Source organism: Ranitomeya variabilis, chromosome 8 (genome assembly GCF_051348905.1).
Source record: "Ranitomeya variabilis isolate aRanVar5 chromosome 8, aRanVar5.hap1, whole genome shotgun sequence".
NCBI lineage: Eukaryota > Metazoa > Chordata > Amphibia > Anura > Dendrobatidae > Ranitomeya > Ranitomeya variabilis.
In genome coordinates, this window is record NC_135239.1 from 17,239,341 (window position 1) to 17,259,919 (window position 20,579).

Below are 20,579 nucleotides of genomic sequence, written 5' to 3' on the forward strand. Positions count from 1 at the left end.
AACATCAACTCGTCCTGCAAGAAACAAGACCTCACATGACTCTGTGGACCAAAATATGGAAAAATTATAGCTCTCAAAATGTGGAGATGCAAAAACAATTTTTTGCAATAAAAAGTGTCTTTTAGTGTGTGACAGCTGCCAATCATAAAAATCCGCTAAAAAGCCCGCTATAAAAGTAAATCAAACCCCTCTTCATCACCTCCTTAGTTAGGAAAAAATAATAAAATTAAAAAAATGTATTTCCATTTTCCCATTAGGGTTAGGGCTGCAGTTAGGGTTGGGGCTAAAGTTAGGGTTAGGGTTGGGGCTACAGTTAGTGTTAGGGTTGGGGCTACAGTTAGGGTTGGGGCTAAAGTTAGGGTTGAGGCTAAAGTTAGGGTTAGGGTTGGGGCTAAAGTTAGGGTTGGGGCTAGGGTTAGAATTGGGGCTACAGTTAGGGTTGGGGCTAAAGTTAGGGGTAGGGTTGGGGCTAAAGTAAGGGTTAGGGTTGGGGTTAAAGTTAGGGTTGGGGCTAAAGTTAGGGTTGAGGCTAAAGTTAGGGTTGGGGCTAAAGTTAGGGGTAGGGTTGGGGCTAAAGTAAGGGTTAGGGTTGGGGTTAAAGTTAGGGTTGGGGCTAAAGTTAGGGTTAGGGCTACAGTTAGGGTTGGGGCTACAGTTAGGGTTGGGGTTGAGGTTAAAGTTAGGGTTGGGGCTAAAGTTAGGGTTTGGATTACATTTACGGTTGGGATTAGGGTTAGGGATGTGTCAGGGTTAGGGTTATGGTTGGGATTAGGGTTGGGTGTGTTGGAGTTAGGGATGTGGTTGGGATTAGGGTTAAGGGCATGTTTGGGTTAGGGGTGTGGTTAGGGCTGGGATTAGGGTTAGGGGTGTGTTTGGGTTAGGGATTCAGTTAGAATTGGGGGGTTTCTACTGTTTAGGCACATCAGGGGCTCTCCAAACGCGACATGGCGTTCGATCTCAATTCCAGCCAATTCTGCGTTGAAAAAGTAAAACAGTGCTCCTTCCCTTCCGAGCTCCCCCGTGCGCCAAAACAGGGGTTTACCCCAACATATGGGGTATCAGCGTACTCAGGACAAATTGGACAACAACTTTTGGGGTTCAATTTCTCTGGTTACCCTTGGGAGAATAAAAATTTGGGGGGCTAAAAAATCATTTTTGTGGGGAAAAAATATTTTTTATTTTCACAGCTCTACGTCATAAACTGTAGTGAAACACTTGGGGGTTCAAAGTTCTCACAACACATCTAGATAAGTTCCTTGGGGGGTCTAGTTTCCAATATGGGGTCACTTGTGGGGGGTTTCTACTGTTTAGGTACATCAGGGGCTATGCAAGCGTAATGTGACGCCTGCAGACCATTCCATCTTAGTTTGCATTCCAAACGGTTCTCCTTCCCTTCCAAGCTCTGCCATGCACCCAAACAGTAGTTTTCTTCACATATGGGGTATCAGCGTACTCAGGACAAATTGGACAACAACTTTTGGGGTCCAACTTCTCCTGTTACCCTTGGGAAAATACAAAACTGGAGGCTAAAAAATCATTTTTGTGGGAAAAAAAAAGAATTTTTATTTTCACGGCTCTGCTTTATAACCTGTAGTGAAACACTTGGGGGTTCAAAGTGCTCACCACGCACCTAGATAAGTTCCTTAGGGGGTTTACTTTCCAAAATGGTGTCACTTGTGGGGGGTTTCAATGTTTAGGCACATCAGGGGCTCTCCAAACGCGACATGGCGTCCTATCTCAATTCCAGTTAATTTTGTATTGAAAAGTCAAATGGCACTCCTTCCCTTCTGAGCTCTGCCATGTGCCAAAACAGTGGTTTACCCCCACATATGGGGTATCAGCATACTCAGAACAAATTGTACAACAACCTTTGTGGTCCAATTTCTCCTGTTACTCTTGGTAAAATAAAAGAAATTAGAGATAAAGTAAATTTTTTGTGAAAAAAAGTTAAATGTTCATTTTTTTTAAACATTCCAAAAATTCTTGTGAAACACCTTAAGGGTTAATAAACTTCTTGAATGTGGTTTTTGAGCACTTTGAGGGGTGCAGTTTCTAGAATGGTGTCACACTTGGTTATTTTCTATCATATAGACCCCTCAAAGTGACTTCAAATTGAGATGTAGTCCCTAAAAAAAATGGTGTTGTAAAAATGAGAAATTGCTGGTCAACTTTTAACCCTTATAACTCCCTACCAAAAAAAATTTGGTTCCAAAATTGTGCTGATGTGAAGTGGACATGTGGGAAATGTTACTTATTAAGTATTTTGTGTGACATATCTCTGTGATTTAAGGGCATAAAAATTCAAAGTTGGAAAATTGCGAAATTTTCAAAATTTTCGCCAAATTTCCATTTTTTTCACAAATAAACGCAGGTAATATCAAAGAAATTTTTACCACTAACATGAAGTACAATATGTCACGAGAAAACATTGTCAAAATCACTGGGATCTGTTGAAGCATTCCAGAGTTATAACCTCATAAAGGGACAGTGGTCAGAATTGTAAAAATTGGCCCGGTCATTAACGTGCAAACCACCGTTGGGGGTAAAGGGGTTAAGAAATGAAGGTCAGTCAGACCGAAAAATTGGGAAAACTTTGAAAGTGTCCCCAAGTGCAGTTGCAAAAACCACCAAGCGCTACCAAGAAACTGGCTCACATGAGGACCGCCCCAGGAAAGGAAGACCAAGAGTCACCTCTGCTTCTGAGGATTAGTTTATCCGAGTCACCAGCCTCAGAAATCGCAATTTAACAGCAGCTCAGATTAGAGACCAGGTCAATGCCACACAGAGTTCTAGCAGCAGACACCTCTACAACAACTGTTAATAAGAGGAGACTTTGTGCCGCAGGCCTTCATGGTAAAATAGCTGCTAGGAAACCACTGCTAAGGACAGGCAACAAACAGAAGAGACTTGTTTGGGCTAAAGAACACAAGGAATGGTCATTAGACCAGTGGAAATCTGTGCTTTGGTCTGATGAGTCCAAATTTGAGATCTTTGGTTCCAACCACCGTGTGTTATGACCCCAATGGCGAGGGTCTCAGAGGAACAAGTAAGTCTGCGAAGTACAAAAATCCAGCTCATAGGGCAGTGGTAACTGGGTTGACCATATATCTACTCCTAACGCCAACACTAGAAGTAGCCGGGGAACATGCCTACGTTGGTCGCTAGATGTCTCGCGCCAGCCGGAGGACTAACTACCCCTAGAAGAGGAAAACAAAGACCTCTCTTGCCTCCAGATAATAGACCCCAAAAGTTGGATACAAGCCCCCCACAAATAATAACGGTGAGGTAAGAGGAAATGACAAACACAGAGATGAACTAGGTTTAGCAAAGAGAGGCCCACTTACTAATAGCAGAATGTAGTAAGATAACTTATATGGTCAACGAAAACCCTATCAAAATTCCACACTGGAAATTCAAGAACCCCCGAACCGTCTAACGGCCCGGGGGGAGAACTCCAGCCTCCCTAGAGCTTCCAGCAAGGTTAGGATACAGATTATGTACAAGCTGGACAAAAATAAAAACAAATAGCAAAAAGCAAGAAAGCAGACTTAGCTTAATCTAGCAGGAACCAGGATCAGTAGACAAGAGCACAACAGATTAGCTCTGATTACAACGTTGCCAGGCATTGAACTGAAGGTCCAGGGAGCTTATATAGCAACACCCCTGAACTAACGGCCCAGGTGAGCATACAAGGGATGACTGACATACCCAGAGTCAAATCACTAGTAACCACTAGAGGGAGCCAAAAAGCAAATTCACAACAGTACCCCCCCCCTTAGTGAGGGGTCACCGAACCCTCACCAAGACCACCAGGGCGATCAGGATGAGCGGCGTGAAAGGCACGAACCAAATCGGCCGCATGCACATCAGAGGCGACCACCCAGGAATTATCCTCCTGACCATAGCCCTTCCACTTGACCAGGTACTGAAGCTTCCGCCTGGAGAGACGAGAATCTAAGATCTTCTCCACCACGTACTCCAACTCGCCCTCAACCAACACCGGAGCAGGAGGCTCCGCAGAAGGGACCACAGGCACAACGTACCGCCGCAACAAGGACCTATGAAATACGTTGTGAATGGCAAACGACACCGGAAGATCCAGGCGAAAGGATACAGGATTAAGGATTTCCAATATCTTGTAAGGACCAATGAAGCGAGGCTTAAATTTGGGAGAGGAGACCTTCATAGGAACAAATCGAGAAGACAGCCATACCAAATCCCCAACGCGAAGTCGGGGACCCACACCGCGACGGCGGTTGGCAAAACGCTGAGCCTTCTCCTGTGACAACTTCAAGTTGTCCACCACATGACTCCAGATCCGCTGCAACCTATCCACCACAGAATCCACCCCAGGACAGTCAGAAGGCTCCACATGTCCCGAGGAAAAACGAGGATGGAAACCAGAGTTGCAGAAAAATGGCGAAACCAAGGTGGCGGAACTAGCCCGATTATTAAGGGCAAATTCAGCCAACGGCAAGAAGGTCACCCAATCATCCTGATCAGAAGAGACAAAACACCTCAAATAAGCCTCCAGAGTCTGATTAGTTCGCTCCGTTTGTCCGTTAGTCTGGGGATGAAAAGCGGACGAAAACGACAAATCAATGCTCATCCTACCACAAAAGGATCGCCAGAACCTGGAAACAAACTGGGATCCTCTGTCCGACACAATATTCTCAGGAATGCCGTGCAAACGAACCACGTTCTGGAAGAACACAGGAACCAGATCAGAAGAGGAGGGCAGCTTAGGTAAAGGAACCAAATGGACCATCTTGGAGAAACGATCACATATCACCCAGATGACAGACATGCCCTGAGACACCGGAAGATCAGAAATGAAATCCATAGAGATGTGTGTCCAAGGTCTCTTCGGGACAGGCAAGGGCAAGAGCAACCCGCTGGCACGAGAACAGCAAGGCTTAGCTCGAGCACAAGTTCCACAGGACTGCACAAATGACCGCACATCCCTTGACAAGGAAGGCCACCAAAAGGACCTGGCCACCAGATCTCTGGTGCCAAAAATTCCCGGGTGCCCTGCCAACACTGAGGAATGAACCTCGGAAATGACTCTGCTGGTCCATTTAGCAGGCACAAACAATCTGTCAGATGGACAAGAGTCAGGTCTACCAGCCTGAAATCTCTGCAACACACGCCGCAGATCAGGAGAAATAGCTGACAAGATAACTCCTTCCTTAAGAATACCCACAGGTTCAGCGACTCCAGGAGCATCAGGCACAAAGCTCCTAGACAGAGCATCGGCCTTCACATTCTTAGAACCTGGTAAATACGAGACCACAAAGTCAAAACGGGAGAAAAACAATGACCAGCGGGCCTGTCTAGGATTCAGGCGTTTAGCAGACTCGAGATACATCAGATTTTTGTGATCAGTCAAGACCACCACACGATGCTTAGCACCCTCGAGCCAATGACGCCACTCCTCAAATGCCCACTTCATGGCCAACAACTCCCGATTGCCCACATCATAATTTCGCTCTGCCGGCGAAAACTTCCTGGAGAAAAAGGCACAAGGTCTCATAGTAGAGCAACCAGGGCCTCTCTGCGACAAAACGGCCCCTGCCCCAATCTTCGAAGCATCCACCTCCACCTGAAAGGGAAGTGAGGTGTCAGGTTGGCACAAAACAGGCGCCGAAGTAAACCGGCGTTTCAACTCCTGGAAAGCCTCCACGGCAGCAGGAGCCCAGTTAGCTACATCAGAGTCTTTCTTGGTCATATCCGTCAATGGTTTAACAACGCTAGAAAAATTTGCGATAAAACGACGGTAGAAGTTAGCAAAACCCAAGAACTTCTGAAGACTCTTAACTGACGAGGGTTGAGTCCAATCATGAATAGCTCGGACCTTGACTGGGTCCATCTCCACAGCAGAAGGGGAAAAAATGAACCCCAAAAAGGGAACCCTCTGTACACCAAAGAGACACTTTGAGCCTTTAACAAACAAAGAATTTTCACGCAAAATCTTAAAAACCATCCTGACCTGCTCCACATGCGAGTCCCAATCATCAGAAAAAACCAGAATATCATCCAGATAAACAATCAAAAATTTATCCAGATACTTCCGGAAAATGTCATGCATGAAGGACTGAAAAACTGAAGGTGCATTAGAGAGACCAAATGGCATCACCAAGTACTCAAAATGACCTTCGGGCGTATTGAATGCGGTTTTCCATTCATCGCCTTGCTTAATGCGCACAAGGTTGTACGCACCACGAAGGTCTATCTTGGTGAACCACCTGGCACCTTTAATCCGGGCAAACAAGTCTGACAACAGCGGCAAAGGATACTGAAATTTGACAGTGATCTTGTTTAAAAGCCGATAGTCAATACAAGGCCTCAAAGATCCGTCCTTTTTGGCCACAAAAAAGAATCCCGCACCAAGAGGGGAAGAAGAAGGACGGATATGCCCCTTCTCAAGAGACTCCTTGATATATGAACGCATCGCGGTATGTTCAGGTACCGACAAATTAAACAGTCTCCCCTTAGGAAACTTACTGCCAGGAATCAAATCTATTGCACAGTCACATTCCCTATGAGGAGGCAGTGCACTGGACTTAGACTCGCTGAAGACATCCTGATAATCAGACAAATACGCCGGAACTTCCGAAGGCGTAGAAGAAGCAATAGACAAGGGCAGGGATCTCCATGAATTCCATGGCAGCCCCAACTTGACACCGACATTGCCTTCCAGTCCAAGACTGGATTATGGGTCTGTAACCATGGCAAACCCAAAACAACCAAATCATGCATCTTATGCAGAACAAGAAAACGTATCACCTCCCGATGTTCGGGAGTCATGCACATGGTAACCTGTGTCCAAAACTGCGGTTTATTTTTTGCCAAAGGCGTAGCATCAATAACCCTAAGAGGGATAGGATTTTCTAATGGCTCCAGAACAAAACCGCAGCGCTTGGCAAATGACAGATCCATCAGACTCAGGGCAGCACCTGAGTCTACAAACGCCATGACAGGATACGATGACAGTGAGCAAATCAAAGTTACAGATAGAATAAATTTAGGTTGCAAATTACCAATGGCGACAGGACTAACAACCCTAGTAAGACGTTTAGAGCATGCTGAGATAACATGTGTAGAATCACCACAGTAGTAACATAAGCCATTCTGGCGTCTATGAATTTTCCGCTCATTTCTAGTCAGGATTCTATCACATTGCATTAAATCAGGTGCCTGTTCAGACAACACCATGAGGGAATTTGCGGTTTTGCGCTCTCGCAACCGCCGGTCGATTTGAATTGCCAGGGCCATGGAATCATTCAGACCTGTGGGAATGGGAAAACCCACCATCACATTCTTAATGGCTTCAGAAAGGCCATTTCTGAAATTTGCAGCCAATGCACACTCGTTCCACTGGGTCAGCACGGACCATTTCCGAAATTTTTGGCAATACACTTCAGCCTCGTCCTGGCCCTGAGACATAGCCAGCAAAGCTTTTTCTGCCTGAATCTCAAGATTGGGTTCCTCATAAAGCAAACCGAGCGCCAGAAAAAACGCATCAATATCAGCCAATGCCGGATCTCCTGGCGCCAGCGAGAAGGCCCAATCCTGAGGGTCGCCCCGTAAAAAAGAAATAACAATTTTCACTTGCTGAGCGGAGTCTCCAGATGAACAGGGTCTCAGGGACAAAAACAATTTACAATTATTCCTGAAATTTCTAAATTTAAATCGGTCTCCGGAAAACAGTTCAGGAATCGGTATCTTAGGTTCTGACATAGGATTTCTGATAACATAATCTTGTATGCCCTGCACACGAGCAGTAAGCTGGTCCACACCTGTAATCAAGGTCTGGACATTCATGTCTGCAGCAAACACAAGCCACTCAGAGATAAAGGGGAAAAGAAAAAAAAACCTCAGAATTTTCTTTCTTATAATCCCGCTTCTGCAATGCATTTAACATTTAATACTGGCCTGGCAAACTGTTATGACCCCAATGGCGAGGGTCTCAGAGGAACAAGTAAGTCTGCGAAGTACAAAAATCCAGCTCATAGGGCAGTGGTAACTGGGTTGACCATATATCTACTCCTAACGCCAACACTAGAAGTAGCCGGGGAACATGCCTACGTTGGTCGCTAGATGTCTCGCGCCAGCCGGAGGACTAACTACCCCTAGAAGAGGAAAACAAAGACCTCTCTTGCCTCCAGGTAATAGACCCCAAAAGTTGGATACAAGCCCCCCACAAATAATAACGGTGAGGTAAGAGGAAATGACAAACACAGAGATGAACTAGGTTTAGCAAAGAGAGGCCCACTTACTAATAGCAGAATGTAGTAAGATAACTTATATGGTCAACGAAAACCCTATCAAAATTCCACACTGGAAATTCAAGAACCCCCGAACCGTCTAACGGCCCGGGGGGAGAACTCCAGCCTCCCTAGAGCTTCCAGCAAGGTTAGGATACAGATTATGTACAAGCTGGACAAAAATGCAAACAAAAACAAATAGCAAAAAGCAAGAAAGCAGACTTAGCTTAATCTAGCAGGAACCAGGATCAGTAGACAAGAGCACAACAGATTAGCTCTGATTACAACATTGCCAGGCATTGAACTGAAGGTCCAGGGAGCTTATATAGCAACACCCCTGAACTAACGGCCCAGGTGAGCATACAAGGGATGACTGACATACCCAGAGTCAAATCACTAGTAACCACTAGAGGGAGCCAAAAAGCAAATTCACAACACCGTGTCTTTATGCGACACAGAAAAGGTGAACGGATGGACTCTACATGCCTGGTTCCCACCGTGAAGCATGGAGGAGGAGGTGTGATGGTGTGGGGGTGCTTTGCTGGTGACACCATTGGGGATTTATTCAAAATTGAAGGCATACTGAACCAGCATGGCTACCACAGCATCTTGCAGCGGCATGCTATTCCATCCGGTTTGCGTTTAGTTGGACCATCATTTATTTTTCAACAGGGCAATGACCCCAAACACACCTCCAGGCTGTGTAAGTGCTATTTGACCAAGAAGGAGAGTGATGCGGTGCTACACCAGATGACCTGGCCTCCACAGTCACCAGACCTGAACCCAATCGAGATGGTTTGGGGTGAGTTGGACCGCAGAGTGAAGGCAAAAGGGCCAACAAGTGCTAAGCATCTCTGGGAACTCCTTCAAGATTGTTGGAAGACCATTTCCGGTGACTACCTCTTGAAGCCCATCAAGAGAATGCCAAGAGTGTACAAAGCAGTCATCAAAGCAAAAGGTGGCTACTTTGAAGAACCTAGAATATAAGACATAATTTCAGTTGTTTCACACTTTTTTGTTAAGTACCGTATTTTACGCTTTGTACGACGCACTTTATTTCCCCCAAATTTGGGGGGGAAATGTGGGTGCGTCTAACAAAGCGGATATACCGCTTACCATTACAGGCTGGGATGAAGGGGTGTCCGCCGCTGCTACCGCCCGCCGCCGCTGTCGCCCGCCGCCGCTGTCACCCGCCGCCACTGCCGGGGTTGTCCGCTGCTGCCCCGGGTGATGCTGGAGGCTCCGGTGCTGCGGGGGGCTCTGGCGACATTTTGTGAAAGACCAGAGCCCCCCGGCAGTTCGTCCATGCGTTCTAGTATGACTAACTCCTGGAAAATGGCCGCCGGAATCTCGGGAGATGAGATTTCAGCACTGAGATCTCATCTCTCGAGATTCCGGCGGCCATTTTCCCGGAGTCAGTCATACAGGAACGCATGGACGAACTGCTGGGGGCTCTGGTCTTTCACAAAATGTTGCCAGAGCCCCCCGCAGCACCGGAGACAGCCCTGGAGACAGCCCTGCAGCACTGGAGACAGCCCTGCAGCACCACAGCCCCCTGTAGTACCAGAGCCCCCTTCAGCACCAGAGCCCCCTGCAGCACCAGAGCCCCCTGCAGCACCAGAGCCCCCTGCAGCACCCCTCATCCCAGCCTGCAGCACAGCAGCCCCCATGCAGCACCGAAGCCCCCCTGCAGACCCCATCATCCCAGCCTGCAGCAATGCTCCACTCCTGCCTCCAGCAACGACCCTGGGACCCTGATCCACCGCAGCCACAACCCCTGGTAAGCAATAAGACGCATGGATTATAAGAAGCCCCCTCAATTTATTAAAAAAAGTTTTTTCCTATTTTTCTCCTCAAAATTTGGGGTGCGTCTTATAATCCGGAGCGTCTTACAAAGCGAAAAATACGGTATATAATTCCACATGTGTTAATTCATAGCTTTGATGCCTTCAGTGCGAATTTACAATTTTCATAGTCATGAAAATACAGAAAAATCTTTAAATGAGAAGTTGTGTCCAAACTTTTGGTCTGTACTGTATATGAGGTAACATTATCTCATATATGAGGAAATGGCCAATATATGAGGTAGTAAAATCTGACATATGAGGCAATATAATCTGATATATGAGGTGAGATCTGCGATATATATATATATATATATATATATATATATATATACAATATTACCCCATATATGAGGTAATGTAATCTCATATATGAGGAAATAGCCAATAGATGAGGGAATATAATCTGATATATGAGGTGAGATCCTATACATGAGGTAATATAATTCCATATGTGGGGGAAATAGCCAATATATGAGGTAATATACCCGTATATACTCGAGTATAAGCCGACCTGAGTATAAGCTGACCCCCCTAATTTTGCGACAAAAAACTTTGAAAACTTATTGACTCGAGTATAAGCCTAGGGGGGAAAATGCAGCAGCTACCGGTAAATGTCAAAAGTAATAATAGATACCAATAAAAGTCAAATTAATTGAGACATCAGTAGGTTAAGTGTCTTTGAATATCCATATTGAATCAGGAGCCCCATATAATGCTCCATACTGTTCATTATGGCCCCATAAGATGTTCCATATTAAAATATGCCCCATATAATCCTGCATAAAGGTTAATAAAGGCCCCATAAGATGCTCCATAGACACATTTGCCCAATATAATGCTGCACAAATGCTGATTATGGCCCCATAAGATGCTCTATAAAGATATTTGCCCCTTATAGTGCTGCACAAACGTTATGGCCCTATAAGATGCTCCATACAGACACTTGCCCCATATGCCGTAGTGCCCTACAAACGTTAATTATGGCCCCATACAGACACTTGCCCCATATAGTGCTGCACAAACATTATGCCCCTATATAGTGCTGCAGAAACGTTATGGCCCCATATAGTGCTGCAGAAACGTTATGGCCCCATATAGTGCTGCAGGAATGTTATGGCCCCATATAGTGCTGCAGGAATGTTATGGCCCCATATAGTGCTGCAGGAATGTTATGGCCCCATATAGTGCTGCAGGAATGTTATGGCCCCATATAGTGCTGCAGGAACGTTATGGCCCCATATAGTGCTGCAGGAATGTTATGGTCCCATATAGTGCTGCAGGAATGTTATGGCCCCATATAGTGCTGCAGGAATGTTATGGCCCCATATAGTGCTATAACATACCAATCCTTTTGCAGGATCAAGAAGTGCCATAGAAACAATTTAAATACAATAAAACAATTTCTTTATTAGAGTATGCAACAAATTATCATATAACAAACATGTAGTAAAATTGGTGCCTCAAACCAAAACTCCAGGAGGTTGGTGGGCAAAGTGGAGTATAGTTTTTAATTTCTTAAACAATCATTGAAATTACGGGGACATAGGTCACCCCCAGGAAGAAGCAACAGCGAAACGTGCGTAGGGGTCCGGAGGTTTGGTTAAACACGTGGCAGTGGATTCAAGTGTGGGACTACAGTTTCAGGTAATATGAAGATGGTCTGACTGCGTGTTCTTACTTTTTGTGTTCAGAGGGAATAAGGGTGTCTGCTTGATGCGAGATAATTTCAATCTCAGCATCTACTGCAAATTGGTGGCCGAATTTTTGGTTTGTTTGCTTCCTTTCCCTGCATATAATACTGTGATGTACCATGAGTCTGACTCTCAATACCTATGTCCCCGTAATTTCAATGATTGTTTAAGAAATTAAAAACTATACTCCACTTTGCCCACCAACCTCCTGGAGTTTTGGTTTGAGGCACCAATTTTACTACATGTTTGTTATATGATAATTTGTTGCATACTCTAATAAAGAAATTGTTTTATTGTATTTAAATTGTTTCTATGGCACTTCTTGATCCTGCAAAAGGATTGGTATGTTATACTAGTTTAATGGAGTGCGACCCATTCCCCTCTGGGGTCTAGGGTCAAGGGTATTATGATCCCCATATAGTGCTGCAGGAATGTTATGGCCCCATATAGTGCTGCAGGAATGTTATGGCCCCATATAGTGCTGCAGGAATGTTATGGCCCCATATAGTGCTGCAGGAATGTTATGGCCCCATATAGTGCTGCAGGAATGTTATGGCCCCCTATAGTGCTGCAGGAATGTTATGGCCCCCTATAGTGCTGCAGGAATGTTATGGCCCCATATAGTGCTGCAGGAATGTTATGGCCCCATATAGTGCTGCAGGAATGTTATGGCCCCATATAGTGCTGCAGGAATGTTATGGCCCCATATAGTGCTGCAGGAATGTTATGGCCCCATATAGTGCTGCAGGAACGTTATGGCCCCCATATAGTGCTGCACGAATGTTATGGCCCCCATATAGTGCTGCACGAATGTTATGGCCCCATATATTGCTCCAGGAACGTTATGGCCCCATATAGTGCTGCAGGAACGTTATGGCCCCATAGATGCTCCATACAGACACTTGCCCCATTTGCTGCGATAAAAAAAATAAATCACATACTCACCTCTCCGTCGCTCAGGCCCCCGGCACTTTCAATAGTCACCTGCTCCTCGTTCCGGCGCCGATCTGTCTCCAGCACTGACGTTCAGCAGAGGGCGCGCACTGACCATGTCACCGCGCCCTCTGACCTCAGCGTCACTGCTGGAGACAGATCGGCGCCCGGAACGAGGAGCAGGTGACTATCGCGCAGCGCAGCGCTCCCCTCCCCGTATACTCACTTAGTCCTGCCGCTGTGTAGATCCTGGTTCCCCGACGCCGCAGCGCTTCATCCTGTACTCAGCGGTCACATGGTACCGCTGATTACAGTAATGAATATGTGGCTCCACCCCTATGGGAGGTGGAGCCGAATATTCATTTACTGTAATGAGCGGGACCGTGTGACCGCTGAGTACAGGAAGAAGCTGAAGCTGCTGCTGCCCGCGCCGGGGAAGCAGGGACCGCGCCTGGACTAGGTGAGTATTTTTAGACAGCCCCCGCTCCCCCTCCCCTGCCGACCCCCGGTATGACTCGAGTATAAGCCGAGAGGGGCATTTTCAGCCCAAAAAAGTGGGCTGAAAATCTCGGTTTATACTCGAGTATATACGGTAATCTGATATATTAGGTGAGTTCCAATATTTGAGATAATATAATCCCATATATAGAGAAATAGCCAATATATGAGGTGATATCTGATATATGAGGTAATATCCCATATTTAGGGAAATAGCCAATATTTATCAAATGCAAATACATTTATATAATTTATACAGTGTGATTTTATGGATTTTATTTTTGATATTCTATCTCTAAATGTTAAAATTAACCTACTCTTAAAATTATAGAGTGTTCATGTCTTTGTCAGAGGGCAAACTTACAAAACCAGCAAGGTGTCAAATACTTATTTCCCCCACTGATATATAAAGTAATATCTGATAGGTGCTTTTCATAGCTGCCTGCACAGGGCATCACTCCTCGGTGTACCCTATAGTGCCTGCTATGATGCTGTACATGCCCCAATGACCGTCTTTCAATGATGCCCCTCTCTAGTGTTTATGAGAACCTGTATTGACCTTTATTCATAAATACCCCCTGCCATAAGGTACCCCATAAGGCAAAAGTGCCCCCTTTAGTGCCAGCTATAATGCCTCTTGACTCTGCCTATTGTTCCCTTTGCCATATATACCTCTATATGTCCCTCCAACATTTCTAGGTGCCCCAATAAGTGCCTCATCCGTAAGAGCACATATTTTCTTGGAAAGTTTATTTGCGGTTCTGTATTTTGAAAATTATTTTTACATTTTATTCCCCAAAACAATATGTGAATAATGCTAGATCAGTGGAGATCCTTATAATCACCAAAACAAAGGGGTTTGGTCCTCCATGACCTCCGCCCACAAGATGGCAGTGAGGTCAGAGGCCACTCTGTACCCTGACCATGCAACTGGGAGAAACGAGGGACTGATGTCTGTTGATCGGTATGGTCCCATTTAGCATATAGCAGGTGGATAGATGATAAATGCTATCGCAGGAACAACCCTTTAATTATCCCAAAAGTATATTTTTGCATCATTTTGTAAGGTCCTTCATTTTTGCATTTGTTCTTGTTTTAGGAGCTTTTTACCAAAATTAGTATTGAAAATATGGGATGAACATGGATAAGCACAGTGAACTTTACTGTCTACAAACAAAAGTTCCTCTTTGAATGAGATGAAAAAATGTACTGACTAATAGACAAACCAGCAATTTTTGGTAATTCAGGTGAGTGATTTGGTTTTGCTTCACATTTTATCACTGCTTCTAAATGTTTAGTTTTTATTACAGTCGGAACTGTATTTTTAAGAAACAACTCCAAATAAAGATGCACTGCTCCATATCTCCTGCAAACACATAGAGATGAATTATAACATCTAGCCACCACTAGAGGGAGCTCACTGTATGCAATTTATCCATTAATCTCAATGACAAATCTGTCTTCAGTGAGCACTGAACTCCCACTAGTACCAACTTGAGAATTTAATTTTAACTGTGAACTAAAAGCAGAGAATGTGCAGCTCTTTGAGAAGTAAACTTAGTCTTACTCACTTGTTTTGGCTCTAGCCCATCTTCCCTCAATTGTCTTCGGCACCTTCCGTCTCTCTCTGCATTGGTGCGCATCAGGATGCTATGGTCTCTGTGTGCACTGATGACGTCATCTCCCCAGCCTCTTAAAGCCCTTTTAGGCAGCTTCTCACTGCCTGAGTATAAGGGTTTGTGCACACGTTGCAGATTTGCCTGCGGATTTTTCTGCACTAAATCCGCAGCTCTTGGCAGAAAACGCAGGTTTGATGCGGTTTTTGATGCGTTTTTGTATGCGTTTTTGAAAGCTAAATAAAGATGTATTATTGAACAATAAAAAAAAGATTTGTGATGCCATGTCTTGTCCAACCTCCTCTTTTACATTTGTCCAACCCACACCCCATTACACACATAGATAGACAGACAGATAGATAGATAGTAGGAATGAGATAGATAGATATATCTATGGATAGATGTAGATAGATAGAAAAAGAGCCTGAAGACCCACCTCTTCCGATAAGCCTACAACCTGCAGTAACCACCGATCGACCAAACCGCTGCACGACCAGCTCTATCCTCGCCTACTGTATTCTCACCCATCCCTTGTAGATTGTGAGCCTTCGCGGGCAGGGTCCTCACTCCTCCTGTACCAGTTATGACTTGTATTGTTTAAGATTATTCTACTTGTTTTTATTATGTATACCCCACCTCACATGTAAAGCGCCATGGAATAAATGGTGCTATAACAATAAATAATAATAATAGTTAGGCTACTTTCACACATCAGGTTTTTGCCGTCAGGCATAATCCGGCGAGTTTTGAAATAAAACGGATCCATTTCTTTTTTGCCGGATCCGTTTGGCAAAAATTCATGAAAATTCATGAAAAACCGGATTCGGAGGCCGGATTCATCATTTCACATTTCAGTTTTATACGTTTTTCGCCGGATCCGACGCCGCAGATCCGCGGTAAAAACCGCAAAGTGTGAGCATGGCCTTAAGGTAGTGATTGCACACTACTAACACATATAACTTACCTAGCCAAATTAGAAATCCAGCTTTGTTATTGTTGAGCTCTGCTACTCAAAGGTATCTACTGCCATCTCAGCTTTTCTACTCTAAAGGTACCTTCACACGAAGCGACGCTGCAGCGATGGCGACAATGATGCCGATCGCTGCAGCGTCGCTGTTTGATCGCTGGGGAGCTGTCACACAGACCGCTCTCCAGCGACCAACGATACCGAGGTCCCCGGGTAACCAGGGTAAACATCGGGTTGCTAAGCGCAGGGCCGCGCTTAGTAACCCGATGTTTACCCTGGTTACCAGCGTAAAAGTAAAAAAAACAAACACTACATACTCACCTGCGCGTCCCCCAGCGTCTGCTTCCTGACACTGACTGAGCGCCGGCCCTAACAGCACAGCGGTGACGTCACCGCTGTGCTTTCACTTTAGGGCCGGCGCTCAGTAAGTGTCAGGAAGCAGACGCTGGGGGACGCGCAGGTGAGTATGTAGTGTTTGTTTTTTTTACTTTTACGCTGGTAACCAGGGTAAACATCGGGTTACTAAGCGCGGCCCTGCGCTTGGTAACCCGATGTTTACCCTGGTTACCAGTGTAAAACATCGCTGGTATCGTTGCTTTTGCTTTCAAACACAACGATACACGGCGATCGGACGACCAAATAAAGTTCTGGACTTTATTCAGCGACCAGCGACATCACAGCAGGATCCTGATCGCTGCTGCGTGTCAAACTAAACGATATCGCTAGCGAGGACGCTGCAACGTCACGGATCGCTAGCGATATCGTTACAAAGTCGTTTCGTGTGAAGGTACCTTAAGGTGCTGTCTGCGCATTCGTCTCTTCTTTACCAAGGTGCCTGACTATCTTCTTTGCTGTATCACTCTAAGTGCTATCAGCACACTTTGCTCTTCTGAATCAAGATATCTAACAATGTAGTTTGCAGTGACACTGTAGGCGCTCTTTGCACACATTCGGCTCTACTAGTCAAAAGTGTCCAAGATATCCAACTCAGCTGCTCCACATCCATTTGCTGCATCAATGCCTCCAGTCCTGTCTGCTCTCCCTGACCCATCGCTTAAGGTACCTTCACACTAAGCAACTTTGCAGCGAGAACGACGACGATCCGTGACGTTGCAGCATCCTGGATAGCGATCTCGTTGTGTTTGACACGCAGCAGCGATCTGGATCCCGCTGTGATATCGCTGGTCGGAGCTAGAAGTCCAGAACTTTATTTAGTCGCTGATCACCCGCTGTCATCGCTGGATCGGCGTGTGTGACGCCGATCCAGCGATGTGTTCACTTGTAATTAGGGTAAATATCGGGTTACTAAGCGCAGGGCCGCGCTTAGTAACCCGATATTTACCCTGGTTACCACTGTAAAAGTAAAAAAAAAAACAGTACATACTCACATTCTGATGTCTGTCACGTCCCCCGGCGTCCACAGGGTTACGCGCTGCTGCTCAAAGCTTCCTGCACTGACTGTGTCAGCGCCGGCCGTAAAGCAGAGCACAGCGGTGACGTCACCGCTGTGCTCTGCTTTACTGCCGGCGCTGATACATTCAGTGCAGGAAGCTCTGAGCAGCAGTGTGTAACCCTGTGGACGCCGGGGGACGTGACAGACATCAGAATGTATGTACTGTTTTTTTTTTTTTTTACTTTTACATGGTAACCAGGGTAAATATCGGGTTACTAAGCGCGGCTCTGCGCTTAGTAACCCAATGTTTACCCTGGTTACCCAGGTGCTGCAGGGGGACTTTGGCATCGTTGAAGACAGTTTCAACGATGCCGAAGTCGTTCCCCTGATCGTTGGTCGCTGGAGAGAGCTGTCTGTGTGACAGCTCCCCAGCGACCACACAACGACTTACCAACGATCACGGCCAGGTCGTATCGCTGGTCGTGATCGTTGGTAAGTCGTTTAGTGTAACGGTACCTTTACTGGATCCAGGTGAGCCATAAAACATAGATAAATCTTCCAATGTAGATTTGTTGTGTAATTAAAGGGAATCTGTCACCCTTTACAGAATGCTGTAGATAAGCCCCTGATGGCGGTGGCCGCAGCTTATAGGCCAAAAATGGGGTGACAGATTTCCTTTTGTTAGATTTTTGTGTGAAATATATAGTTAATAATATATGAGAACCTGATACCCATGTAAAATGCGTTTGTGTCATTTGGGAAGTCTAAGGCTATGTGCACACATAGATGGAACCTCTGCAGATTTTTCCGCACCTGTTTTGAGAAATCCGCAGGTAAAAAGCACTGCGTTTTACCTGCGGATTTACCGCGGATTTTATGCGGTTTTTGTGCGGATTCCACCTGCGGTTTTACACCTGTGGATTCCTATTATGGAACATGCTGCGGAATAAACAAAGCAGCGTTTCCACACGTTTTTTTCCGCAGCATGTGCACTGCGGATTTTATTTTCCATAGGTTTACATGGTACTGTAAACGCATGGAAAACAGCTGCTAATCCACAGCGTCAAAACAGCTGCGAATCCGCAGCAAAATCCGCAACGTGTGTACGTACCCTAATACTGGTGCATGTGGGTATGGAGAGATGTGTTCTTTAAAGAGAACCTGTCAACTTGAAAATGCAGTCTAACCTGCAGGCAGTGTGTTATAGAGCAGGAGAGGAGCTGTGTGCAGAGTGATACATATTATTGTGAGAAAAAATTCAGGATAATCCTTGTTTTAATAATGTAATCCTCTGCTCTTTCTGGGATTTTCGATCCAGCGGGCATTTCTATCAGTGATTATTAGCTATATTGTAATGCTCACTTATACAAGGAAGGCTTTCAGTCACTAATAGGACCGCCCACCAGACGCAAAATTCCCAGAAAGAGACAAATTCCAAATGTTTAAAACTCAGGTTATACTGATATTTTTTTTTTCTCACAAAACTATGTATCAATCTGCTCAGCTGACCCTGCTCTATAACATGATGCCTACACATTGGACTATGCAAATTGCCTCTTCAGAGAAAAAGAGGACTTGAACTCTAAAGCGCCACCTGTTGGAAGTAGCGATCCTACAAGTCACAATCAACCCTTTAACGAGTCTTGCAATATGACTTAGGATAAACGCCAAATCAGTATCTCAATTCGCAGACACAGTGTTTCAGGCTGTTGGCCCTTGTCAGTGTGAAGCATGAGAACTGATTTGGCTAGGTGAGAGGCTCTGGACTGAGGTTTAAGGGGTAACGTTTTTCCTTATGGAGAGTGACATACCAGCTCTAGCTTGTCAAGGTAAGGAGGCTTATTCGCCGTGCAATGCTCCTCTGGGAAATGTAATATGCAAATTTCCTCTTCAGAGAAAAAGAGGACTTGAACTCTATAGCGCCTTGAAAACCACAAAAAGAGGAAAAAATCCTCCAATATTCAAGAAAAAACAAAAACAGGCAGAGGTGCTTACCTGTCTAAATGGGCCTCAATACAATTGCACTACCAGGGTGCAGCGGACCCAAGTAAAATGGCAACTGCACAGGTGCAATATCAAATGAAAGAGCCAGCCTTCAATCAGGGATTGGCCGTGTGGTACACCGATGCAAAAAAATATACTCTGTATGTGGCAATGTTCACACAAGGAATGCAGAGCATCTGGTTCTCAGCCTATTAATGACGCGCTATGGCGGGCTGCCCAGTGCTAACTATGATGCATCCTGTGTGAACAGAGGCCACAGTTTACAGAACCATTTGGGCCCAACTGCACCCTGAAAAAAATACAACGTGCAAAAAAACATATCAATATATGTAAGGTATTGGTTGATATTCTGGCCATAATATGTAAGCTGGCAACCCGCGTCAAGGGTCCTTACGTTTGCCAGTCCTACTAACATGAAAACCACAAAAAGAGGAAAAAATCCTCCAATATTCAAGAAAAAAACAAAAACAGGTAGAGATGCTTACCTGTCTAAATGGGCCTCAATACAATTGCACTACCAGGGTGCAGCGGACCCAAGTAAAATGGCAACTGCACAGGTGCAATACCAAATGAAACAGCCAGCCTTCAATCAGGGATTGGCCGTGTGGTACACCGATGCAAAAAATAACTCTAATGCGCCTCCTGTTGGAAGTAAGAATGCTACAAGTCACAATCGACCCTTTAATGAGTCTTGCAATATGACTTAGGATAAAAGCCAAATCAGTATCTCAATTCGCAGACACCGTGTTTCAGGCTGTTGGCCCTTGTCAGTGCGACGCATGAGAACTGATTTGGCTAGGAGAGAGGCTCTGGACTGAGGTTTAAGGTTTCTCCTTGTTTCATCTCTGGTAACAGGTTCCCTTTAACTTTACTTTAAATTACATTTTAAATTTTTTTTTTGCATTTCACTATCTGTATTTTTATAGGGGAGTAAGGAACATATAATCAGTGTATCTTGCTTTCCCCTTATAGATAATTTATAACATTGATATGATGTCACTAGATTAATTCATATTTCCTATCTTGACCACCAGAGGGAGCTAATTTTAATAAGTTCTGAATGCAAACAACTTGTAAATCAGTTTCTGTAAATGTGTACTCTTGCGGCTGGTGACATCACAGTTTCCCTTTTCTTGTGTCTGTGTGACATCTTTAGTGGGGTGCTGTTCACCAAGAGTGTTGGTGGAATGACCTTCATCCTCGTGGAGGTATGCTTCTAAATCCTGGGTGACATGTTCAGGATGACTGCTAATATGACATGGTCACTGATCCTCCTCCTGTAGCCTCTGGCTTTTGGCAACAGTGCAGGTCTTTTCCTGTTCAATGTTTACAGTATATCTAGATCTCACAGGCTAGTGTTTTT

General features: G+C 45.1%; 1 long non-coding RNA gene across 1 annotated transcript in view; it reads left to right on the top strand.

Annotated features, from left to right (window-relative positions):
• The window catches only part of LOC143788095 (uncharacterized), a 155,125-nt gene that overhangs the window by 12,217 nt on the left and 122,329 nt on the right, over nucleotides 1–20,579 (top strand). The window contains exon 2 of the long non-coding RNA XR_013218552.1: nucleotides 14,336–14,483. This is a non-coding gene — a long non-coding RNA (uncharacterized LOC143788095). The remainder of the gene's footprint in view (nucleotides 1–14,335; nucleotides 14,484–20,579) is intronic.